The following is a 12950-nucleotide window of genomic DNA, read 5'->3' on the forward strand; positions in this document are numbered from 1 at the left end:
CCATGGCACCCAAACAAAAATTAAGTAATAGATATGTGCAGATTTGCCATGTTTTCTCCATTACCTCTTAAGGATCTTTCTGAATGGTAATCTGTGCATGGTCCTCACCTCATTAGGATACTTTTAAGATTTTTCTTGTCATCAGGATCAAACTAACTTCTAGGGAACACTCAATTTTTTGCAATTAGAATTCATAATATATTCTTTTGTTTCTTTGCATTCACACCTTTGAGTTTTCTGAAGTCAGAGGAATGTCTATCAACTTGGTTGTTCCAATATCAATTGATATGCCAATATCAATGTTTCTGTCATTGCTTATCCAAATTAACTAATATGCAGCCTCAGAGCTATCAGATATTTCATGACCTGAGATATTCTGTAGTCCCCAATGCTGGGCAGGCTTCCATGACTGTAAGGCTACAGACTTTTGGTTTCCATGCATCTCCCTAGTTAAACCACTAAATCTCAAGTATGTTGCAGCAAGTGTCTTTTTATTTTGGTGCTTTGACATTGGGAGTCTTGCTGATCCCCTTAAGAATTCCTCTGCTGAGAATAAACTAACAGTCAACAAACTTTCTGAAGTCCATGATGATGGCCTAATTTTAGTCATCTTTCATCTGCTGCTTCCCTTTGAAATAGCAACAATTTCTCACTACCTTTGTTTAGTCAGAGAGGTGTCACAAAAGAAAAATGTGCTTTCCAAGAAAAGAGAAGCACATTAAAAAAAGCACATGTAAGCAAAAAACAGAGCCATTGTTTTTAATTGTGCTTGTGAAACTTTGACTCATTGGAAAGGATTATTGTCCCATTCTTTTTATAGAATCCATTGCTATATAAATTCATTTCTATATAAAGAAAGTTCCTACATATTCAATTTTAAGCATTATCAGAGTCTATGGTATTAATTTAATTAATTCATGATTTTTTAAAAGAACGTTAGAAAGAAAACTTGAAGAATAAAGCCTTCAGCTCTTAAATCTTTAATTACACACACAACACATACAGACAGAATACATTATTCTATCATTCTTTGTATAAAGAAAGGCCAACATGTCCAAACTTCTCTCTGAGTTATTATTTAACTGGCATGGATTTAATAACTGGGAGACTGAGAGCCTTTGAGATTTGATGACCCTTTAGTGGCCTCAAGTTATAGGACAAAAACTAATAATGCCTTCTAAGGACTTTGCCTTGCTTATTTCCGTAAATGACTCAGCTGTAAATTGCTTGGATTGTGTAGCCTCCTACAATTACAGGTGTTCTAATTTCCTGGGACTAATTTTAGAGGGTAGAAGATTTTAATCATGGAAAGGAATTGTTTCCATTGTTCAAACTAACTTCAGAAGAAGAGTTGTAAAACAGGAACCCAAGCAAGCCCCCAGAAAATTCCACAACATTGAGAAGGCTGGGCCTGCCTAGTATATATAAGAGAAAAGCCTTAGGAGGCAAGGCTTCTTCAATTCCCTTACTAAACTTTCATTTATCCCTTAAGTTTCTTTATATCACATGAACATGTCGAGTCTAAGAAATCAGAATGAGCCTCTACCCTCCATGCTACATCAGGGAAATAGTTAAAGATTGGAGAGTTCCCTATTGTTTTAATGTGACTAACCTCTGATCAATAGAACCTAATTATGAAGGCCATTGAACATAGTCACTCTTCATGCAACACTGGAATATTCTGTTCTAAGTGTTGCTGCCCCACCCAAACCCTAATTTCATTTTTTAGAAACTAACCAAGACAAAAACTATTATCCATATATGGACACAGTTATTCACTTCAACATTTAACATAATAGCTAGTGTGAGGAATCAACCAAATGCACAAATAAAGATGAGGATATAATTAAGTTGTAGCATTATATATACAATGGAATGCTAAGCAGTTGCAAGGAACAATAAAATCATGCAGTTAACTACAACTTTGATAAAAAACTGTAAGGTATATGTTAAGTGAAGTCAGAATAACAAATACCAGATAATATCACTTATCTGTGGTGAGATAGCATAGAATATATTTTTCATGTATAAAATAGCATAAAGCGGAAATACTACAGAACAAATAAAGGAAGTATCTAAATTACACTTAACCTAGATTAAAAAATGAGAATGACATACAGGAAAAAAAAATCAAGGAGAAAGTAAGATAAGGTACATGAGAGATAGTGGGGTACAATGGTGGTGTAAAGGTGTGATAGCTGTACATATATAATATGAGCCAACAACACTGTAAAATAGAGGCTTAACTAAAACTACCAAACTCAAAAATTTACCTCAAAATGATGTTGATTGAGAAATAAGAGAGTACTTGGGACTTTGGTGGAGGGAAGTTGAAAATACATAATATTAAAACATTGTTAAAATTCTACCATAAACACGTTTGTAAAAACAGTAACTTCATAAAACCAAAACAAATTTTAAATTGTTGCTGCCTATCACAAATCTGGTCAGGAAATGTGCCTTCCACATGGTTTCTTCAGTTATTTCCCTGCTTGTTCTCCTATTAAAATCAGCTATACCTTCCCCCAGAATACACCTTTCAAAAGTTTACTGTTTAGATTTATGAGAAAATATCTACTCCCTAGATTTTCATCACCTACTTCAAACTTGCAAACATGCTATCTCAATGTCAAAGAGGTAATACATTAGGGAAGGCACCTGACATGTGACTAATTCAAGTTCAAGTCCCAGCATAGCAAATGAGCCCGGCAAGGAATGATCCTGAAAAAAGGGCTTAGAATAGCATCCCTAAACACTGCTTGGTGAGGCCCCGAAACCAAATAAAATAAATTATATACATAACAAAATAAAATATTAAATTTAAAAATAAATTATAGGGGCCAGGTTTTCACCTCCAAGGCCATTGCAAGGGGCACCTGTCTGATCATTGCTACAGCTTAGAAACCAACCCCAGCAAGAAGCCCTGGTGGAAGCTGTGAGACAGAGGTGACCTGGAATGCCCAAGCAGAGTGGGGCTAGAGGAGCATAGACACTTCACTTCATGGCTACACACATCTTCTAGCAAATAAAATTGATCATAACACGTAGAAAAAAATGTACAACAAGCATGGCAATGGAGAAACAATGCAAGCCAACACTAGGCATAAAGAATGAAAATGGTAGCTCAGATGGACTAAAAAGTCCCAACCACCTAGTTATCCTCTCATATAAGGAATTCAAAAAATAAATATGTAGGATGTTCATAGAATTCAAAGAAAGCATAGATCAACAACAAAGACAGAAATCAGAAAGCTCCAAATTGAAATTACAGGACTGAAAAACTCAGTAGATGAAATGAAAACCTCAATGGAAAGCCACTGCAACCGAGTAAAAGAAGCTGAGGACAGAATCAGTAAGTTAGAAGATGAGATAAGAACAACTTCGTATAACAGAAGAGATTAGGAAAAAAACCTTAAAGCAAATGATTCGACAATGGAAAAAATACTCAAGAAATGTGAAGAGATAAAAATTGAAGTTTTTGAAAAATTCAACAGAAACAACATAAAAATAATTAAAATCCCAGAGATAATTAAAATCCCAAGAAGAAAATACCCAGGAAGAATCGACAGTTAGGGACATCATTACAGGGGCCATATTAGTGGTGCAGTGGTATGGTGTTTGCCTTGCACACAGCTGATGTAGGGTGTAACGAAGTTTGATTCCCCAGCATCCCACATGTTCCCCCAAGCCAGGAGCGATTTCTGAGTGCATAGACAGGAAAAAACCCTGAGCGTCACTGGGTGTGGCCTAACAAACAACAACAACAACAACAAAAGACATCATTACCTAGAAACTCCCATAGCTAAAGATGGTATACAACCAAATCCTGCATGCTTGAAGAGTACCAGCTAGAAGAGAACTACAAAAAAGCACTCCAATAAACATTCTAATCACAAAGTCAAATCCCACAGATAGGTAAAGAATACTGAAATCAGCAAGATTAAAAAGAGAAATTACATTCAAGGGTGCAACCTTAAGATTTACAGTAGACCTGTCACAAGAAACCCTCAAGTCCAGAAGCAGTGGTGGGATATAGTGACAAAAATCAACTAAATGAATGCTTTGCCTAGAATAGTGCACCAGGCCAGACTCACTTTCAAGATTGAAGGAAGTATACACAGTATACACAGATAAATAAAAGGTCAGAAACTTTAAAGACTAAACCAGCCTCAAAACAAAAACTGAAATGTCTGCTTTAAGACAAGACAGACCAATAGGCACACAAAACTTCTGCAAAAAGATGATATTAAATCTTATGACAATTATTTCTCTCAATGTCAATGATCTAAATGCACCAGTTAAGAGACACAGAGTGGCAAATGGATCAAAAAGCTGTATCCAACATTCTGCTGTCTACAAGAAACACATCTGAATTATTAGAACAAAAATAGACTCAAAATCAAAGGTTGGAGGAAAATCATCCAAGCAAAACAACTCTCTTAAAAAAGCATGAGTGGCTATATTAATATGTAATGATACATATTTTATACACAGAAAAGTTATAAAGAACAAAGATAGACATTTTGTACAAATCAAAAATATGTACAACAGAAAAAAAATCACACTCCTAAACACATATGCACCCAATGAAAACAAGAAAAGTATTTAATACAATTGTTGACAAACATGAAAGAAGTTATCAATAGCAAAACAATAATAGTGGGAGACCTAAACAATGCCTGGTATCCCTTGATAGGTCAATCTATCAAAAAAAAGCCAACAAGAATATAAAAGCTCTGAAAAAAGAAATGAAAGTAGACATATATATATATAAAAAATATATATATATATAATATTGCACTTCATCCTCATAAAACTGGATACACATTATTCTTCAACGCACATGGGTCATACTTCAGGATAGACCACATGCTAGCCTATAGAACATATCTCCATAAAGTCAAGAAGATAGAAATTGTACAGACAACCTTCTCAGAACACAAGGCAGTGAAATAAAAAGGGACACAGAAGAAAAACTTTTAACACATGAAAAACAATAGAAATTAAATAGTTCACTACTGAACAAACAGTGGATCAGAGATGAAATCAATGAAAAAAAAAACACAAAACATTCTTCAAATAAATGACAATAAAGATAAAACTATCAGCATTTATGGGATATGGCAAAGGTGGTACCAAGGAAAATTTATAGTTTTTTTTTTGTTTTTTTTTTTTTTTTGGTTTTTGGGCCACACCCATTTGACGCTCAGGGGTTACTCCTGGCTATGCGCTCAGAAGTCGCTCCTGGCTTGGGGGACCATATGGGACACCGGGGGATCGAACCGAGGTCCGTCCTAGGCTAGTGCTGGCAAGGCAGACACCTTACCTTTAGCGCCACCGCCCGGCCCGAAAATTTATAGTTTTGCAAGCACATATTAGAAAGGAAGAAGGGGCCTTTATATAAAGCTTATTGGCACAGCTATTAAAATTAGAAAATAATCAACAAAAGGGAATAAAAAGTGAATGAATGAAATAACAAAGTTTAGAGCATAAATCAATAAAGTGGAAATCAAAATAAATCCGAAGATCAGTGAAGATCAAAGATCAATCAAAGCAAAATTTGGTTCATTGGAAAAATAAACAAGATTTAATAAACCACTAGCAAAACTCACAAAGAAATTCAGAGAAATAAACTTAATAAACTGGATTAGAAGTGAAAATGGAGAGATCACTATAGATACTACAGAGATTCAAAGGGTAATCAGAGACTAGTTTGAGAAACTATACTAAGAAACACGAGGACCTGAAAGAAATGAATAAAATCTTGGACTGTTACAATTCTCTATGGTTAAAGCAGAATGTTCTTGCATACCTAGACAGACCCATCACTACTGACAAAATTAAAGTGGTAATCTATAGTCTCCCAAAAACAAAAGCCCAGCCCAGATAGATTCACTAACGGATGCTTTAAATCTTTCAAGAGGAAAAATTATTATTATTGTACACGTATTATTGTTTTCAGGATGGTTCATGAAATTGAAAAATATGAAATACTCCCAAAGAGTTCTTATGAAGGTAATATCACCTTGATACCAAAACTAGACAGAGATATTGTAAAATAATAAAACTACAGACCAATATTCCTGATGAACGTAGATGCAAAATCCTCAGCAAAATTGTGGCAAATAGGATCCAACGCCTCATCAAGAAGGTGATATACCATGACCAAGTAGGATTCATTCGAGAAATGCAAGGATGGTTTAACATATCTAAATAAATCAATATAATACACCATATTAACAAAAAGAGAAAGAAAAACCATATGGTCGTATCAATAGATGCCACAGCTGTGGCAATTTTCTAATTGCTTGTGACATAGGGCTGTCTTTTGATCTTAACCATGTTCTAATTATTTAATCTTTGACAACATGAAAACATGTTTAACTGCATACTACAATTAATTAAAGATACAGTGTGACTTTTTCTTCTGAGGGCCTGGTAGTAGTAAAAAATTCTGAATTCTAACAGAAGCTAGAGCAAAAAGGAGCAAACAAACAAAATAATGTCTACTTTCTGTCCTCTGAAGAATGGAAACTTCCATTCATAGGGAGGTGATGGAAGGAATATTTCTTCTGCCAAAACTTAAGCTGGCACACTTTCTATTAGACCCAAATTAATACCTGAGTAGCAGCATTTTGGAAGTGTTTTCTGGAGTTGATATGACCAGATGAGTTTTCCTAGTTCAGAAAAGAAAGAAAAGAAAAAAAAGAAAGAAAGAAAACAGAAAAAGAAAGAAAATAAAGAAGGAAGGAAGGAAGGAAGGAAGGAAGGAAGGAAGGAAGGAAGGAAGGAAGGAAGAAAGAAAGAAAGAAAGAAAAAGAAAGAAAGAAAGAAAAAGAAAGAAAGAAAGAAAGAAAGAAAGAAAGAAAGAAAGAAAGAAAGAAAGAAAGAGAGAAAGAGAAAGAAAGAAAGAGGGGCCTGAGAGATAGCATGGAGGTAAGGCGTTTGCCTTTCATGCAGGAGGTCATCGGTTCGAATCCCGGCGCCCCATATGGTCCCCCGTGCCTGCCAGGAGCAATTTCTGAGCTTGGAGCCAGGAATAACCCCTGAGCACTGCCGGGTGTGACCCAAAAAAACCCCCCCAAAAAAAATAAAAAAAAAAGAAAGAAAGAAAATAGAAAGACAGAAGGAAGAAGAAAGAATGAAAAAAGAAAGGAAGGAAGGAAGAAGAAAGAAAGAAAGCAAAAGAAAGAGAAAGAAAGAAAGAAAATAGAAAATAGAGAAGAAAGAAAGAAGAAAGAAAGAAAGAAAGAAAGAAGAAAGAAAGAAAGAAAGAAAGAAAGAAAGAAAGAAAGAAAGAAAGAAAGAAAGAAAGAAAGAAAGAAAGAAAGAAAGAAAGAAAGAAAGAAAAAGAGGGAAGGAAAGAACAATTTCAGTGTTTCAATTGTCCTCATTGTTAAGGAATTATAAAGGAATCATTTTATTTATATGTTGCACGTGTATGTTTGCTTAAGTAGACTCTGCCTTCTATGAATAGAGTACTTCTAGTTCATTATTTGTATCTGTATATTCAGAAGCTGCTACAAATACTATATCTATATATATACATATATAGTATTTGTAGCAGCTTCTGAATTATTGCTCTTATTTGCCAGACTTCTAATTATCTACTTATGTCTCAACTGCAACACTTCTGCACATCAGATATTTAGATAAGAATTTCTCACCTGGTCAGATGAGCCCTGTAGTCTTCAGGTATATTCAGGGTCACAGGTGAAAAATCACAAAATGGAAAGTATACAGCACAGGACTACGGGCCAAGCAGAAAATAAGGGTAAACCAGGGCCATCATCAGAAAAGGATTGAGAAACACAGGTTTAGAGCACTGTCTAATGAGGGAGAGAGTCATGCTGTGTTGGATTTCTTGACATCACATTGACAATCTAAGGTAACATTGGCTAACAAATAGTATCTTCAAAGGGTTAGATAATACTTTAGTTTTTGTACTTCTCTATTATAGATTCTGGATTTTCATGTGGTAAGCACATAGCAAATATAAATTTTGTGGACACAAATTGATTTAAGCAAGTTCTGATACAGCTGAAAATTGAATTTCAAGATATCTGCCATGTCACAATCTATTATGCTGTTTTTATCTTACCTTCAACCAATGAAAAAAATGTGTAGCACATTCTCTGTTTATGTGATGTGATATGATGGCCAGTGCAATTCATGAAAAATGGTTCCTTTGTTGTGAGGAAAATGGTGAGGAGCAAACAGTGAATAGTGATCAAAACAGAAAGCATCATAATTAGAGGAGACATTTTCCTGAAATGGTATGATTATTCATCCCATTTAAAGAAATTTTCGTTAAATTGGCTTTAGATGGAATTCAGGAGGGGTCTGCCCCAGTTGTAAGATTGGCGACTGGGAGAGACTGGGAGGACCTGTCAGTTTTGTTTGTTTCTCTTCTCTTCTGCCTCCTGAAGCTCTCCTGAGAGGACCAGGAAGGGTCCAGCAAAATATGTCTCCTGGAGGCACTCAGACCAAACGGCCAAAAAATAGTGAGTGAATACCAGCTACCCGAAGGGCCAGGCAGAGAGGTGGCACCTTTGTCTGTCAATGTGGGAGGGGGTCTGCCCTGCTGTGAGATATGGCAACTGGGGAGAGACGGAGTGGGACCTGTACGATTTGCCTGTTTTTCTTCTCTTCTGTCTCTTAAAGCTCTCCTAAGAGGGGCAGGAAGGGCCCAGCAAAAATGATCTCCTAGAGTCTCTAGAAGAGCATAGCCACTCTGCTTTGCTTCGCAGCTGCACGCTCTTTCTAACTAATGAACCCCACCATAACACACAGAAAAAAATCACACTCCAAGCTTGACAATGGAGAAACCACGCAGGCAAACACCATGCACAGAGAACGAAGATGATAGCTCTGATGACCAAAAAAAAAAAAAATAGCAACAATCTGATTAATCTCTGAGATAAGGAGTTTAGAATAGAAATATAAAGGATCCTCATGGAAATCAAAGAAAACATAGTTCTAGCTGAACAGAACAAAAATACAGAAATAAGAAAACTTGAAACTGAAATAACATATCTGAAAAACCAGTACCTGAACTGAAACTTCAATGGAAAGTTTCTCCAACAGGGTAACATCAACTGAGGACAGAATAAGTGAACTGGAAGAAGAAATGCAGAACAACTCCATACAGCATAGATATTGGAAAATAAGTTTAAGGAAAATGATCAGACAATAAAAAAGTCTCAAGGAATGTGAACAGATGAAAATACAAGTCTTTGATAAACTCAACAGAACAATATAAGAATCACTGGAGTCCCAGAGGCCCAGGAAGGGGATCCCCAGGAAGAATCAACAGACAAAGACATCATCACAGAGAAACTCCCAGACATTTTTTGTATGTAAAAATTCAACCACTTCTATGTATATTTACTTTGAAGCTGGATACTTAATTAAATTTATTTATTTTTTAGAAGCTTTATTGAGATTTTTTTGTCATATCATCGCTAATAGTAATAAGTTGAAATCTGTTAATACTGATAGTTGACTTTTCTGATTTAGGTCACTTTGATCACTTTGGATCACTTTAATTTGTTTTCCTTGCCTGATTGCTATAGGCAGGACTTCAGTTTTTATTTATTAGTTTTTATTTTTATGAGTCACACACAACAGCATTCAGGGGTTACTCCTGGCTCCGCACTCAGAAATCTCTCCTGGCAGGCATGTGGGACTATATGGGATGCTGGGATGCTTGGATTCGAACCACTCTTCATCCAAAATTGGCCACATGCAAGGCAATCTCCCTACTGCTGTCTCTCCAGCCTCTACAGGCAGCACTTCTAACACTTTATTGAATGAAAGTGGAGATAGTGAATGTTCTGGCCTTGTGCCTTATCTCAGAGAAAATGTTTTAATTACTCACCATTAAGAAAGAATGATATTGGCCATGGATTTGTTATTGATGACTCTTATTATCTTGAGCAAATTTTATCCTGCCTATTTTGTTGAGGGTGTTTGTTATGAATGGATGTTTGGATCTTGTCAAAAGATTTCTCTACATCTATTGATATGATTATATGGTTTTAAACATACCTTTTATTCATATAGTGTATTATGGTAATTGATGTATATTGCTGAATCATTGTTGCATTTATAAAATGAATCCCAACTAATCAAGCTGTGTAATTTTTTAGATAAGTTATTGAATTCAGTTATGTATATATTTAAAGAATTTTTGCATCGATGTTCATCAGATAGATTGGTCTGAAATTTTCTTTTCTGGAAATGTCTTTGCCAGTTTTGGGTAATTATTGTAATGTTAGCTTCATAGAAGTTGTTAGGAATGATTCCTGTGTCTTCAGTGTTTTGAAAGAGCTTGAGATGTAAAACAAGTAAATCTATGAAATTTTCATAGAATTCACCAGTGAATCCATTCAGACTAGAAACTTTTTTCTTGGGGAGACTCTTAATCACATTTTCTTTTTCCTTTTTTTTTTTTTTTTTTAGCTTTTTAAAAAGTTTTATTTCAAGAAAAAAATATGGAACGCTTCACAAATTTGCATGTCATCCTTGCGCAGGGGCCATGCTAATCTTCTCTGTATTGTTCCAATTTTAGTATATGTGCTGCTGAAGTGAGCACCTTAATCACATTTTCAATTTCCTTACTTGTGATTGACCTCTTTAGCTTTTCTACTTCCTTCTTGTTCAGCTTTGGGATAATACGTGATGCTAAGAATCTACCCACTTCTCGGTTCTCCAGTCTAAGATAATGCAGTTGTTCATAATAATCTCCTATTATATTTTGAGTTACTAGAGGTTCTTTTCTAATTTCTATTTTTTTCTGGTTTATTTACTATGATCTGCTTTTGTTGATATGAGGCTATCTTTAGACATTTTGTCTATCTTGTTTATTTTTTTGAAGATCCAAATTCTGGTTTCATTTATTCTTTGTATTATTTCCTTGATTTGGATAATGTTGGTTTCTGCTTTTATTTTTACTATCACCCTCCATCTACCAATTAGCTTTTTGATTTCTTTGCTTTTCCTTCTCAAAATTTTTGATATGTGTGTATAGGTTTTCTGTTTGGGATTTTTTTTCTCTCTTAATGTAGGAATGCAATGCTATAAATTTCCTCCCTATAATATAGCTTTCATTTATAGACTCTGAAAGCTTGTATCTTCATTGTTATTAGTGTCAAGCCATCTTTTTATTTCCTCCTGGATTTCTTTTTTGATCCAGTTGCTGCTTTCCAGTGTTTTGTTTAGCTGTTTTCCCATATATTTTCTATGGTTAATTTCTACTTTCATGGTATTATGCTCTGAGAAGTTACTTGTACAATTTCTATATTTGTAAATTTATATACTTTTGAATTATTCCCTTATACTTCATTATCTTGAAGGATGTTTTATATGTACTACAGAAGATTGTACATTCTTTTATTTTCTGACTGATAAAGAGCTCTATGTGTCCAGTAATCCCAGTTCTTTTAGATTCTCATGTAGGGCTCTTCTCTTTACTGATATTCCATCTTGTCGATCTGTTTAATGGTGAAAGTAGAGTACTGAAGATTATTGCATTTCTTTCAATATGTTACTTTTTAAAAAATAACCTTCAATTGAATCACTCTGAGGTACACAGTTACAAGGTTGTTCATAATTGATTTTCAGTCATACAATGTCCAACACATATTCCTTCAGTTGTACATATTTTTTCCACCAATGTCGCCTTTAGATTTGTTAGTAGAAGTTTTATTAACTTCATTGGACATTCATTTAGTGCTTAAAAGTTGAAGATAGTATTTTTAACTTGTTTCCTTAGCCAATAGATAGTGTCCATAATTTATCTAATAACCTTCTTTATACTTAATGCTATTCTGACTAAGTATGACTTTTTTTTATACCATTGGCTTGAAATTTTATTGGCTTCTTTTCTGACACATCTATCTTTTCTGTACATTGCTATAGAGTAGTTTAATCCATTGATACTGAGAGATGAATGGCTATAATGCCTTTTTTTGTATATGTCTATATGAAATCTAGATGTTTTGGCATGTCTGTTTGTTATATGTAACCTTTCTCTAATTCTTGGAGGATTAGTTTAAATGTTAAAATATTGCCAGTTTTTCTTTGTCTGAAAATGTTCTTATCTCTCCCTCAGAAGAGCTTCACAGAATAATAGACTCTAGGCTTAAATTTTTTCATTCAATAATTGAATATATCATTCAACATTTCCTGCCTTGTAAGATATCATACAAAATGACTGTTGCTCTTTCTCATGTTTCACCTTTTTTACTTGCTGTTTAAAGTAGTCTGTTTTTATCTTTTGATTTTTACCATTTTGATTACTCTCTTTTTGTTACTTTATTTGTGGTGATAGTCAGTATTTTGTCATCAATATCATTGCTTTGAGACTTGACATATTGAATTCTATTTTTATTATGACTGGCTATTTTATTTTTAACCTCTCTATTTCTATTTGTATAAACTCATTCATGTTATTTATCAACTCATCTTTCAGTTGGTTGAATTGTTTATCCAATAATTGCCTAATTTCCATAGCCATTATTTTAAATTTCTCACTGCGGAGGACTGAAGCTTTAAGCTCAATGATTTGACAGGACCAGTGCCCTGTGTACCAGAGCATATGAATTCCTTTGTTTCTTCATGGTCTTCAAAGATTTATGGGAACTGTGATTTGCGCTTCAATTTCCAAATTGCTGGAGAGCTTGAACTCTTTTTTTATATTTCAGCACACAGTCACTCTCTATAAACTGTTAATATAACAATAACAATGTCCTATACTTCTACTGCCATGTCCATTACAGGAGAATAGCTAGTAATCCTGTTTGCCTAGAGGACAATTTTGGAAGTATTTGACACAAGACATCAATACCAAAAACACTTGGAATTAGTGGGGTACACTAAAATGTCATGGTTTTGATTTTGAGAATTGGGCAGTGAGTGGTTAGTGGGTTTCGAGTATAACAAAGTCA

At 34.6% G+C, this 12950-nt stretch overlaps 1 non-coding gene across 1 annotated transcript; it reads right to left on the reverse strand.

Annotated features, from left to right (window-relative positions):
- Positions 1–10490: 10490 nt before the first annotated feature.
- Positions 10491–10597, reverse strand: LOC126016881 (U6 spliceosomal RNA). The gene has a single exon (XR_007498566.1). It is a non-coding gene; the product is annotated as a U6 spliceosomal RNA (small nuclear RNA).
- Between the last annotated feature and the right edge of the window lie 2353 nt (positions 10598–12950).

Source organism: Suncus etruscus, chromosome 8, assembly GCF_024139225.1.
Source record: "Suncus etruscus isolate mSunEtr1 chromosome 8, mSunEtr1.pri.cur, whole genome shotgun sequence".
In the NCBI taxonomy this organism is placed as follows: Eukaryota; Metazoa; Chordata; class Mammalia; order Eulipotyphla; family Soricidae; genus Suncus; species Suncus etruscus.